This window comes from Mobula hypostoma, chromosome 27 (assembly GCF_963921235.1).
Source record: "Mobula hypostoma chromosome 27, sMobHyp1.1, whole genome shotgun sequence".
Classification (NCBI taxonomy): domain Eukaryota; kingdom Metazoa; phylum Chordata; class Chondrichthyes; order Myliobatiformes; family Myliobatidae; genus Mobula; species Mobula hypostoma.
The window spans coordinates 8,864,523-8,878,229 of NC_086123.1; the positions used below are offsets into that span (position 1 = coordinate 8,864,523).

At 41.0% G+C, this 13,707-nt stretch overlaps 1 protein-coding gene across 2 annotated transcripts in view; it reads right to left on the reverse strand.

Annotated features, from left to right (window-relative positions):
* ksr2 (kinase suppressor of ras 2) overlaps positions 1-13,707 on the reverse strand; it is a 376,394-nt gene that overhangs the window by 82,605 nt on the left and 280,082 nt on the right. The window lies entirely within an intron of this gene.

Consider the following 13,707-nt stretch of genomic DNA (forward strand, 5'->3'; position numbering starts at 1 on the left):
CCCTGTGATCCTACACTCTATCTACCGATAGGGTAGATAAAGAGAGCTTCTCTCTATCTAGCTTTTCAGTTGCCCTTTCATTTCACAAAGATTCTGATCATTGCGTTCTCATACTTCAGCACCGTCAGTCACTCCTTGGAAATCTCGAATCAGTCGGATAGGACTTTTACTAAGCCCATCCATCCTTCCGAAGTTATCGTATTTAGAACTTCTCAAGACACTCCTGATGTGGTCCAACCGAGATTTTGCATATCTAATGCATAATTTTTATTGACTTGATTTCTGATTCTCTAGTTAAAACGGGCAGAATTGCACAGTGTAGGCAGGCATTGGATGTGTACCTTCAAAAGGAAATAAGTATCATTTAGACCCATTATCTAAAGAAGACCCAGTGATGGGACTGTTTTGGAAAGCCAAGGTGGATACAATCCCAGGTTTGTATTGTTTACTTATACAGAGTGATGGTTCAAATCATTATCCCTCAACAACAGTTTATTTGGACAGAGCTCTTGGAGTACATCTTGCATGATATACTACCAATGGAAAAACAATACCAAAGTAATGCAAGTAAGGTATCATGCAATAAGATTAATGGAATATCCAATATTAATTTTACAAATGATTAAATAAAACTATAATTATTGAAAACAAAGAAAAACCAGGACATGCTTGAAATGCATTGACGTTGTATCACAGCCAGAACAGAAGTAAAACTCAGAAATGTTTCAGATATGAGGCATTTTCCCAGGCTGAAGTGAAAGATAACTTTTAAAAAAAAAAGGATAATTTTATTTCTGGAGGACAAACGTAAAAAGAGCAAAATTTAACTGGAAAATCTGCAAATGATGGAAATGTCAAGTAAAATTAAGGACCTCTTTGGATCCAGACAACTTCAGTTCCGTGGATAACATTTATCAGGGCCAATTTGATAATTGCCATTTTCTTTTAACAGGTTAGTGTTTTTACACACCTCTTATGAAGTTACATGACCTTTGGATGGCTGAGTTGCTGCACAAAGAACTGTGGTTGGATAGGACAGCCTGGATAGATTGCATAGCTTTAATCAGCCCTTTCTCTTTATGTATCATTTTTGAATCTTATTGGTGGGTATACCATGGTTCGCGTGGTGGGATGGAGATCCATCTCAATCAAAGGGGGTGTCAGGTGCTCCTTCCCTCCACTAGCCTGCGGGTCACCCTTGGGCAAGGTGTAGCACTGGCTTCGCCCCCATCAGGGTCACATGAAGCCATGGGAGCAGGTGATGGATGGTCGTAGGAGCCACTGGTGCATATCATAAGTCCTGGTGATGTGACCACTGAGACCAGGCAGTCTCTGAAGAGTACTGATCATGGCTGGGGTCACCATCTTGTAAAGACACAGCCCAGTAGAAGGCAATGGCAAACCACTTCTGTCGAAAAATTTGCCAAGAGTAATCATGATCATGGAAAGTCTATGATTGCCTGCATCATACGACATGGCATGTAACGAATGAATGATACCATGGTTATCTAAGTAATTCAATGCTTACGTTTCTACATTGAATGCTTGATAATGTTTTGTCCAATAATTAAATCAAGCTTTTTGTGTCATACAAACCAAATTTGTTGTTCTTAGGTTTATGGCGTTGCATGCTCCCTATTTATAAAACAAAACTGGTTTTAAGATATTTTACATATGCTAAGTAGGACCCTAATCATGAATGTAACCTGCTGAGTTGCTCTAGCATCTTGTGCGTGTTCTATGAACGTAACCTGTTAACCTGCTATAAAACTTCAAAAGCCTTCTGACATCTCTCAGCTGGAGGAGTTTACGACTAACAATTTTATTTGTGAGATGAGATTGAAAAACAAAGCATTATTTTCTAAGAGAAAGTGGAATAAGCAATTAATAAGCTCAAATTAATTTTTGGACCTAGCTATGCATATATGTAATAAACTACTTGTTCAATCTTGACACTGTTTTATGGTTTCCTGTTGTAATATATTATAACCATATAACCATTACAGCACGGAAACAGGCCATCTCGGCCCTTCTAGTCTGTGCCGAATGCTTACTCTCACCTAGTCCCACCGACCTGCACTCAGCCCATAACCCTCCATTCCTTTCCTGTCCCTATACCTATCCAATTTTACTTTAAATGACAATATCGAACCTGCCTCTACCACTTCTACGGGAAGCTCGTTCCACACAGCTACCACTCTCTGAGTAAAGAAATTCCCCCTCGTGTTACCCCTAAACTTTTGCCCCCTAACTCTCAACTCATGTCTTCTTGTCTGAATCTCCCCTACTCTCAATGGAAAAAGCCTATCCACGTCAACTCTATTTATCCCCCTCATAATTTTAAATACCTTTATCAAGTACCCCCCTCAACCTTCTACGCTCCAAAGAATAAAGACCCAACTTGCTCAACCTTTCTCTGTAACTTAGGTGCTGAAACCCAGGTAACATTCTTGTAAATCTTCTCTGTACTCTCTCTATTTTGTTGACATCTTTCCTATAATTTGGTGACCAGAACTGTACACAATACTCCAAATTTGGCCTTACCAATGCCTTGTACAATTTTAACATTACATCCCAACTCCTATACTCAACGGTCTGATTTATAAAGGCCAGCATACCAAAAGCTTTCTTCACCACCCTATCCACATGAGATTCCACCTTCAGGGAACTATGCACCATTATTCCTAGATCACTCTGTTCTACTGCATTCTTCAATGCCCTACCATTTACCATGTATGTCCTATTTTGATTAGTCCTACCAAAATGTAGCACCTCACACTTATCAGCATTAAACTCCATTTGCCATCTTTCAGCCCACACTTCTAACTGGCCTAAATCTCTCTGCAAGCTTTGAAAGCCAACTTCATTATCCACAACGCCACCTATCTTAGTATCACCTGCATACTTACTAATCCAATTTGCCACACCATCATCCAGATCGTTAATATATATGACAAACAACATTGGACCCAGTACAGATCCCTGAGGCACACCACTAGTCACTGGCCTCCAACCTGACAAACAGTTATCCACCACTACTCTCTGGCGTCTCCCATCCAGCCACTGTTGAATCCATTTTACTACTTCAATATTAATACCTAACGATTGAACCTTCTTAACCAACCTTCCGTGTGGAACCTTGTCAAAGGCCTTACTGAAGTCCATATAGACAACATCCACCGCTTTACCCTCGTCAACTTTCCTAGTAATCTCTTCAAAAAATGCAATAAGATTTGTCAAACATGACCTTCCATGCACAAATCCATGTTGACTGTTCTAATCAGACCCTGTCTATCCAGATAATTATATATACCACCTCTACGAATACTTTCCATTAATTTACCCACTACTGACGTCAAACTTACAGGCCGATAATTGCTAGGTTTACTCTTAGAACCTTTTTTAAACAATGGAACAACATGAGCAATACGCCAATCCTCTGGCACCATCCTTGTTTCTAATGACATTTGAAATATTTCTGTCAGAGCCCCTGCTGTTTCTATACTAACTTCCCTCAAGGTCCTAGGGAATATCCTGTCAGGCCCCAAAGACTTATTCACTTTTATATTCCTTAAAAGCGCCAGTACTTCCTCTTGTTTAATCATCATAGTTTCCATAACTTCCCTACCTGTTTCCCTTACCTTACATAATTCAATATCCTTCTCCTTAGTGAATAACGAAGAAAAGAAATTGTTCAAAATCTTCCCCCATCTCTTTTAGTTCCACACATAGCTGTCCACTCTGATTCTCTAAGGGACCAATCTTATCCCTTCACTATCCTTTTGCTATTAATATAACTGTTGAAACCCTTCGGATTTATTTTCACCTTACTTGTCAAAGCAACCTCATATCTTCTTATAGCTTTTCTAATTTCTTTCTTAAGATTCTTTATATTCCTCGAGCACCTCATTTACTCCATGCTGCCTATATTTATTGTAGATATCTCTCTTTTTCCAAACCAGGTTTCCAATATCCCTTGAAAACCATGGCTCTCGCAAACTTTTAACCTTTCCTTTCGACCTAACAGGAACATAAAGATTCTGTACCCTCAGAATTTCACCTTTAAATGACCCCCATTTCTCTATTACATCCTTCCCATAAAACAATTTGTCCCAATCCACTCCTTCTAAATCCTTTCACATCTCCTCAAAGTTAGCCTTTCTCCATCAAAAATCTGAACCCTGGCTCCAGACCTATCCTTCTCCATAATTATATTGAAACTAATAGCATTGTGATCACTGGACCCGAAGTGCTCCCCAACACAAACCTCCTATCTCATTCCCTAACAGGAGATCCAACACTGCCCCTTCTCTTGTTGGTACCTCTATGTATTGCTGCAAAATACTACCCTGCAAATATTTTACAAACTCCAAACCATCCAGCCCTTTTACAGTATGGGCTTCCCAGAAAATTAAAATCTCCCACAATCACAACCTTGTGCTTACTACAAATATCTGCTATCTCCTGACAAATTTGCTCCTCCAATTCTCGCTCCCATTAGGTGGTCTATAATACACCCCTATGAGTGTTACTACACCTTTCCCATTCCTCAATTCCACACAAATAGCCTCCCTAGACGAGCCCTCTAATCTATCCTGCCAGAGCGCTGCTGTAATATTTTCTCTGACAAGCAATGCAATACCTCCCCCTCTAGTCCCTCCGATTCTGTCACACCTGAAGCAACGCAGTCCAGGAATATTTACCTGCCAATCACACCCCTCCTGCAACCATGTTTCACTAATAGCTACAACATCATACTTCCAGGTATCAATCCATGCTTTAAGCTCATCCACCTTTCTTACAATGCTCCTAGCATTGTTGCCTTTTCAACGTATTAGGACAGTTCTTAGTTTGCAAATATACCAGATATATAGTACATCTTTAGGAAGTCAGTATGTAATCACATTAAAGGCATTATCTCATTGAATCCTTGTTTGTTCAAGAGCTCAATCAGTTGAATCAATTAGAATTTGTGCTGGTTTTCAGTATTAGAACGTAATTTTTAAAGTGCTTATTTTATTTATTTTCCAGATTGTTGGCTCTGTTTTCCAGGCACTGCCATTAGGAAGACCATTATCTCTATGCCATTCTGTAACATTGCAATGCCTCAGCCCTGCAGCAAACCCTGCACGCTGGAGAAAGATTTGAAGTTTCTGACCAGAAGCTCTGCAGTTTTCGCCTTTACTACCTTCAGCGATCTACAAAGCATCCAATCCTTGCTGTACCTTTATATTTTTAGCATAATCAGTATTTAAAGCACATCCATTCCATTAATATGTTTTTATCCAACCAAAAATTACCACCACCACCACCTCACTTACAGGCATGTCTGTTGTTCCTCCTACCCCAGTGGAGATGGATGCAAAATTCTTATGTAGTATCCAAGCCATCATCTTCTTCTTCAAGATTATTTTCTAGTTCGTTATTTAACTATTTAAGTGTTTACAAAAAATATTTAAGTTCCCTTTTAACTTGGTGTTAATCAATTCTCACACTCTCACTTTGTCCCTTTAATTCATGTTTACAAACGTTCCCATGAAATTTAAATACTTGAATTAATTCTTTGATACATTATGTAGTTGTGAGATTTTCTTCTCTGTGTTTTTCTTTGGGCTAGAGACATTCAATGTAGGCAAGTGGAGCTGAGCAGGGTTTCTACGCCAGCTTTGGAAGAGCTTGTGGTATTATATTGGGTACAACACCAATACTTCATACAGTGCAGAGTGAATATTATACACACAAGTGATATATGTCATTCATCTTTATACTGGCTCAGTTTTTAATGCTCCATCGGCATATTCTGACTTGCTATTTGCAGCATATAGCATTTCTCTATCAGCCCCGAAGTGCCCCATTGGCATCTCATCCCTATAGTCACCTGGCGTCAACCTATCACAGATATACCCTTTGTCCTAGTCACCCTCCCCCATCTTCTCTGAAAACTAAAACTAACTTTACCCTAGCAACACACATCAAATTTGCTGGTGAACGCAGCAGGCCAGGCAGCATCTCTAGGAAGAGGTACAGTCGACGTTTCGGGCCGAGACCCTAGGCAAAGATCGCAAGATCTTACATCTGCAGACCCTCCGTCGGATCCATGCCTGCTATCGCCGTTTTTTTGACTTTGTCATGTTAGGCAAAGATCGCAAGATCTTACATCTGCAGACGCCAGAGCCTGCTGGCCCTGACGCTAGCAGGCATGAACTTCAGATTGCGGCCTCCGCCATTGATTTCGCCAGCTCCAACACCTCAGTGCATATTCAAAGCCCAGACTCCAGCAATGACCATGGACACCTTCAAAGCGATTGCGCAACCACCAACTGCGACTCCAGCCTTGAACTCCAGGGCGGGTCTTTATGTGCTGCTGTTGCGACTCCCGTCTCCCCTTCCCCCAACCACCACTCTGCAACCCCGTATCGCTCAGATCCCACTGTCAGCTCCCGGGCCCTCAGAGACTCCATCTTCCTGTCCTGACGAAGGGTCTTGGCCCGAAATGTCGACTGTACCTCTTCCGATAGACGCTGCCTGGCCTGCTGCATTCACCAGCAAATTTGATATGTGTTGCTTGAATTTCCAGCATCTGCAGAATTCCTCGTGTTTACTAACTTTACCTTATTCCAGTTCTGACGAAAAGCCTTCATCAGAATCAGAATCAGATTTATTATCACTGGAATGTGATGTGAAATTTGTTAACTTAGCAGCAGCAGTTCAATGCAATACAACACAGAAAGAAAATAAATAAATTATAGTAAAAAATATATATTAAATATATTAAAATTGTGCAAAAACAGAAATGATAGATATATTAAAGAAGTGAGGTAGTGTTCATGTGTTCAATGTCCATTTAGGAATCGTATGGCAGAGGGGAAGAAGTTGTTCCTGAATCACCGAGCTGCAGCTCCTTAGAGACCATGTTAAGGAAATAGGGCCGCAGCTCGATGACCTTTGGCTCATACAGGTGAATGAGGAGTTGATAGACAGGAACTACAGGAAGGTAATCAACTCTAAGTTACAGGAGGCAGGTACCCGGGTGACTGTCAAGAGGAGGAAAGGGAACAGGAAATCAGTGCAGAATTACCCTGTGGCTGTTGCTCCCAGTAATAAATTTATCCTTTAGGATAATGTTGCATGGGGCGACCTGCCAGGAGGAAGCTGTGGTGACTGACCGGGTCTCTGGCACTGTCTGGCTTTGTGGCTCGGAAGGGAAGGGTGGAGAAGAGGATTTCAGTAGTGCCAGGGGATTCCCTAGTTATAGGAGTAGACAGGAGATTGTGTGGATGTGAAAGGGACACTCGGATAGTTTGCTGCCTCCCAGGTGCCAGGATCAGACATGTCTCGGATTGGGTCCACAACATTCTTGGGGGGAGGGGGTGTGGTGAGCAGCCAGAAGTGATAGTACATATTGGTACCAATGACAGAGGTAGGAAAAGGGAGGAGGTCCTAAAGACAGAATATTGGGAATAGGCAGAAAGCTGAAAAGCAGGAACTCCAGAACAGTAATCTCAGGATTTCTATCTGTGCCATATGCCAGTGATAATATGGTAGACAAATGCATGGCTGAGGAATTGGTGCAGGGGGAAGTGTTTCAGATTTCTGGTTCATTGGGATCTCTTCTAGGGAAGGTATGACCTGTACAAAGAGGACGGGTTACACTTGAACTCAAGGGGGACCAATATCCTTGCAGGCAGGTGTGCTGGAGCTGTTGGGAGAGTTTAAACACATTTTACTGGGGGATGGGAACTGGAGTGATAGTGTTGAGGATGGGGCAGTTGGTATACAAGTCGATACAGAGTGCAGTGAGGCCACGAGGAAGGATAGGCAGATGACTAGGCAAAACTGCAGTTTGTGGAATGAGATGAAGTGTAACATCAGGGCAAATCAAAAAGGGTAATGAATACAGGACTGAAGCTGAATGCATGCAGTATATGGAATATGGCAGATGATCTTGTTGTGCATTTAGAGATCAGCAGATATAACGTTGTGGGCATCACTGAGTCATGGCTGAAAGAAGATCATAGTTGGGAGCTTAACATCCAAGGATACACACTGTATCTAAAGTATTGATTGCAGGTTGGCAGAGGGGGTGGTGTGGCTCTGCTGATAAAAAATGAAATCAAATTCTTAGAAAGCGATGACATAGGATCGGAAGACGGTGGGTGGGATAAAGAAACCGCAAGGGTTAAAAGACTTTGATGAGAGTTATATACAAGTCCCCGAACAGTAGCCAAGATGTGGGGTACAAATAACAATGAGAGATAGAAAAGACATGTAACAAGTGCAATGTTGTGATAGTCATGGGGGCATTTCAATATGCAGGTAGATTGGGAAAATCAGGTTGGTACTGGATCCCAAGAGAGGGAGTTTGTAGAACAAAATGGCTTTTTTTTTTGGAGCAGCTTGTGGTTGAGCCCACTAGCGGAAAGACAGTACTGGATTGGGTGTTGTGTAATAAACCAGATTTGATTACGGAGCTTAAGGTAAAGGACTGCTGAGGAGCCAGTGATCATAATATGATAAAATTCACCCTGCAGTTTGAGAGGGAATAGATAAAGTCAGGTGTATTAATATTGCAGTGGAGTAAAGGGAATTTCAGAGGCATGAGAGAAGAACTGCTGAAAACTTGTTGGAAGTGGACAATATAGGGATGGATGACAGCAGAACAACCATAGCTGGAGTTTTTGAGGGCAAAATCCATACCAAAGGTAAAGAGGTATTCTAAAGGGAGGATGCAATGTGGCTGACGAGGGAAGTCAAAGACAATATAAAAACAAAAGGGAGGGCATATAATATAGCAAAAAAATTGTGGGAAGTTAGGGGATTGGGAAGCTTTTAAAAAACAACAGAAGGTAACTAAAAAAGCTATTAGGAGAGAAAAGATGAAACCTGAAGATAAGCTGGCTAGTAATATAAAAGAGGATAGCAAAAGATTTTTCAGATATATAGAGTAAAAAAGAGGCAAGAGAGGATTTTGGACCACTGAAAAATGATGCTGGAGAAGTAATAATGCGGGACAAAGAAATGGTGGACAAACTTAGTAAGTATTTTGTGTCAGTCTTCACTGTGGAAGATATTAGCAGTACGCCAGATATTCAATAGTGTCAGGGAGCTGTCAGTACCTCCAGTTGAACTCTGTCTTTTTGTGTGTTTCCCCCTTGCTGTCAGTCTGTGGTTTGGTATTGCCATGTGCTCCTGTCCCCGCTCCTGCTCTACTCCAGCCCCTGTATTACCGAGTACTCCGTCTCTCACCTGTTTCTCATTATTACCTGTATTGCTGCCACTTCTGTCTCATTGTGCTCCACCTATCATCTGCCTCTCTGTTTATTGCTCAGTGTATTTCAGTCCTGTGTTTTCACTTGTTTATTGCCAGATTGTGCCAGTAAGTTTTCCTGAGCCTTTCCAGCATTTGTATCTGTACTCTGTCTGTCTGAATATCAACTCTGCCTGTTTCCTGATTCTGGTTTTTGGATTTCTCTGGATGTTTTGATCTCTGCCTGAACTTTGACGTGACTTTGTTTGCACCTTGGGATTTGTTACTCAATTAATATCACTGTGCACGGTACTGGGTCTGTGATTGGATCCTTGCTCCAGTATCTTGATGGGGCAGTAGTAAGTGTAGTTGCTATTACTAAGGAGAAGGTGCTTGGGAAGCTGAAAGGTCTGAAGGTTGATAAGTCAGCTGGACCAGATGGATTACACCCCAGGTTCTGAAAGAGGTCGCTGGAGAGATTTTGTAGGCAAAAGTAATTATCTTTCAAGAATCATTAGATCATGGAATGGTTCTGGAGGACTGGAAATTTACAAATGTCATTGAGTAGAAAATATATTAATTACAAACACAATTAGAACTCAAATTTAGACATTATTATAATTCTTCTCTCTTTTTGGCCCTTGTAGTAGTTACTAACGAGCTCTAACTAAATCCTTTTGTTGGTGGTTCAGCTTTGTAAAATCACCGTGCAATTCTGTACAGCTACCTCTTTCCCACTGTTTCAACCTATCCTGTCAAACAAGCTGCAGAATAGTCCCTTAATTCTGAGTGAACAAATTCTTTTCCAGAACATCCTCACTATGTCATCCTTCTAAATGACTGATGATTATTGATCCTGCTACACTTTCTTTCCTCTCCTTCCTCTTCTTTTCAGTAAAGTTTCCACTTTTCCTTTCATTTGAGTCTGGAGTTCAGTTCTTGGTACTACTATGTTAAAGTTCCAATAGTTTCTCATGCCAGTAGTTCACCAAAAATATTTGTTGCACTCTATGCATTTACACATATGCATTGAAAACCCACTCTCCACTATTCTGATTTTGTACGCTGTCAGTTTCTTCTTTTATCATTAGCATTATTAACACTAGCATCATTTCTTTCTCTGAATTCTCTGTGCTCCTAGCTTCTATTGCAAAACATGTCATTTTGGTCACTGGCAACCTTTTGCTAGGTTACCAGTTAACCCCTGGTTGAGGCTCTGCCAAAGTGAAACACTTTTGCTAGGGGGGAAAAAAAACTTATTCAAGACCTGGTTCCAATGCTCCAGAAATATGAAACAGCTCTCCTGTAAGTACAGTGCAATTTCTGTGCTCATCCACAGATTCTTATTTCTTTGGGATGCTTTTGATATGCTCCCACATCACTGAATCACACGTTACCACACCTTATCAGCCTTTTTCTTTCTGCACTATTGGTTGTAAATAAGACCATAAGACAAAGGAGCTGAAGTTGGCCATTCGGCCCATCGAGTCTGCTCTGCCATTTTATCATGAGCTGATCCATTCTCCCATTTAGTCCCACTCCCCTGCCTTCTCACCATAACGTTTGATGCCCTGGCTACTCAGATACCTATTAATCTCTGCCTTAAGTACACCCAACGACTTGGCCTCCACTGCTGCCCGTGGCAACAAATTCCATAGATTCACCACCTTCTGACTAAAAAAATTTCTTTGAATTTCTGTGCTGAATGGGCACCCTTCAATCCTTAAGTCAGGCCCTCTCGTACTAGACTTCCCCATCATGGGAAACAACTTTGCCACATCCACTCTGTCCATGCCTCTCAACATTCGAAATGTTTCTATGAGGTCTCCCCTCATTCTTCTAAACTCCAAGGAATATAGTCCAAGAGCGGACAAATGTTCCTCATATGTTAACCCTCTCATTCCCGTAATCATTCTAGTGAATCTTCTCTGTACCCTCTCCAATGTCAGCACATCCTTTCTTAAATAAGGAGACCAAAACTGCCCACAATACTCCAAGTGAGGTCTCACCAGCGCCTTATAGAGCCTCAACATCACATCCCTGCTCCTGTACTCTATTCCTCTAGAAATGAATGCCAACATTGCATTCGCCTTCTTCACTACCGACTCAACCCGGAGGTTAATGGGCCATAATTTCAGTTCATCACCTTCCTCTCTGGTGTGTTTCTTGCCCAGCATTCTATTATTAAATGAGGCTCCAAATTATTAGTTTCAGAGCAACTATGATAAATAAATTGTATATGTGTACCTGTAGAGGGATGCAGACTAGTAGCAGCTAAAAGGAAGTACAAAGGTGTACATATTCATTGTTTTATGTAATGCAGCAAGTAACTGGACCAGGGCCCACCATGTGTCAATCAGACGTCATGTCAGCAGCTGTCAGATCACCATCATATTTAGCAGCAAATGATAGGTTTGTTGGCGATTGACAACAAGTTTTGTTATTGTCAATGAATTTTGATGTTGTCAGCTACCTCATTTAATCCGTGAGCAAGAAACAAAAGCTGCAGCTTTGCTTTATGAATGAGGAATGAAATGGGTGCAAAGATCAGTAAAAATCATACTAGCTTTGAAAAACTTCATTTGGGTCAATTTGCATTTGAGTCAATTTTTCTACAGCCAAATGCCAAGTCTTCCATGAATTCGAGTAAACCTTTTCTTTTCACAGCGGGCTTTGTTTCAATTTTTGATATACGTACTGAAGGGTGGTGAGCTGAGACAGCTCCATTAGTATAGCTTCAACTGAGTTAATCAAGGTGTTCAGTTGACTAGCTGAGGGCAACCTCATTTTAAATAAACAAATGAAGTGAAGTTCTGGATATCGCTTGCCAGGTAAATATCTTGAGAATTCATGTGCAGAGATCAGTCAGTCCTATTACGTTTCTCATTTCCTTTAAAGCTCCCAGATATCAGCATAACGTTACAAACTCTGCCCTCTTATACTGAAGGCAAAGCAATGTTTAAAATCTTACCAACATACTAAACATATTTTATTATTTTCTTTCCTTACCAATTTTCTAATAAAAAAACACTTCTAATAAATCTTATTAATTCCTTTTGCACTGTGGTGGAGTATTATTAATTAAGGTCCACTCAAATGTACAGCTTCCTGAAACATTTTTTTTAACTCAAATGATGCAAAAACAAAAAGAGTTAATTAATTTCAGATTCAGATTTAGTTCACGGTATTGTCCAACTATGATGAGCATTAAAATCACACTTTCGAACATACCAAAAGATCACATTGTTCTTTTTTAAACTTATAAATAGTGCTGGGAATGTCACCATTTACTGCCATTTACAACTCCTGATCAGACACTAGTAGACCCTATTCCTGAACTATTGTAACCAGTGTCATTTAATACAATAGAGGGCTTTATATGGATGGGAGCAAAGGGGGCTTTTTCTGGTTGGCTGTCGGTGCCTGGTTGTGTTCTGCAGGGTGCAGTGTTAGGACCATTTCTTTTCACATTGTATGTTAATGATTTGGATGACAGAATTGATAGCTTTGTGGCCGAGTATGGGGATGATGCGACGATAGGTGGAGGGGCAGGTAGTGCTGAGGAAGCAGAGAGGCTGCAGAAGGTACGTAGACATTAGAAGCATAGGCAAAGAAGTGGCTGATGGAATATGGTGTGGGGAAGCGTATGGTCATGCACTTTGGTAGAAGGAATAAAGGCATGGACCATTTTCTAAATGGGGAAAATTCAGGAATCAGAGGTGCAAAGGGACTTGGAAGTCCTCATGCAGGATTTCCTAAAGGATAACTTACAGGTCGAGTCCGTGGTGAGGAAGGCAAATGTAATGTTAGCATTCATTTCGAGAGGACTAGAATATAAAATCAAGGATGTAATGCTGAGTGAGGCTTTATAGGACATGGGCGAGGCCTTACTTAGAGTACTATGAGCAGTTTTGTGCCTCTTATCTAAGAAAAGATGTGCTGGCGTTGGAGAGAGTCCAGAGGAGGTTCATGAGAATTCGGAAGAATAAGCAGGAATCTGATTGAAACCTATCAAACACTGAAAGGGCTGGATAGAGTAGTTGGAGAGAGGATATTTCCTATGGAAGGGGGTCGAGGACCAGAGGCACAGCCTCAGAATAGAGAAATGTCCATTTAGAACAGAGATGACGAGGAATTTGTTTAGTTAGTAGGTTGTGAATTTTGTGGACCTCATTGCCACTAATGGCTGTAGAGGCCAGGTAATTTTGTATATTTAGAGCAGAGGTCAATGGGTTCTTAATTAGTCAGGGTGTGAAAGGTTATGGGGAGAAGGCAAGAGAATGGGTTTGAGAGGGGTAATAAATCAGCCATAATGGAATGGTGGAACAAACTCGACCGGCTGAATGGACTAATTTTGCTTCTGGGTCTTATAGTCTTAAAGAAAGGTGTCATTTTCTAAAGAACATTAATAAATCAGTGAGGTTTCAATTGCTATTCTATAGTTATATGGTCACATGACC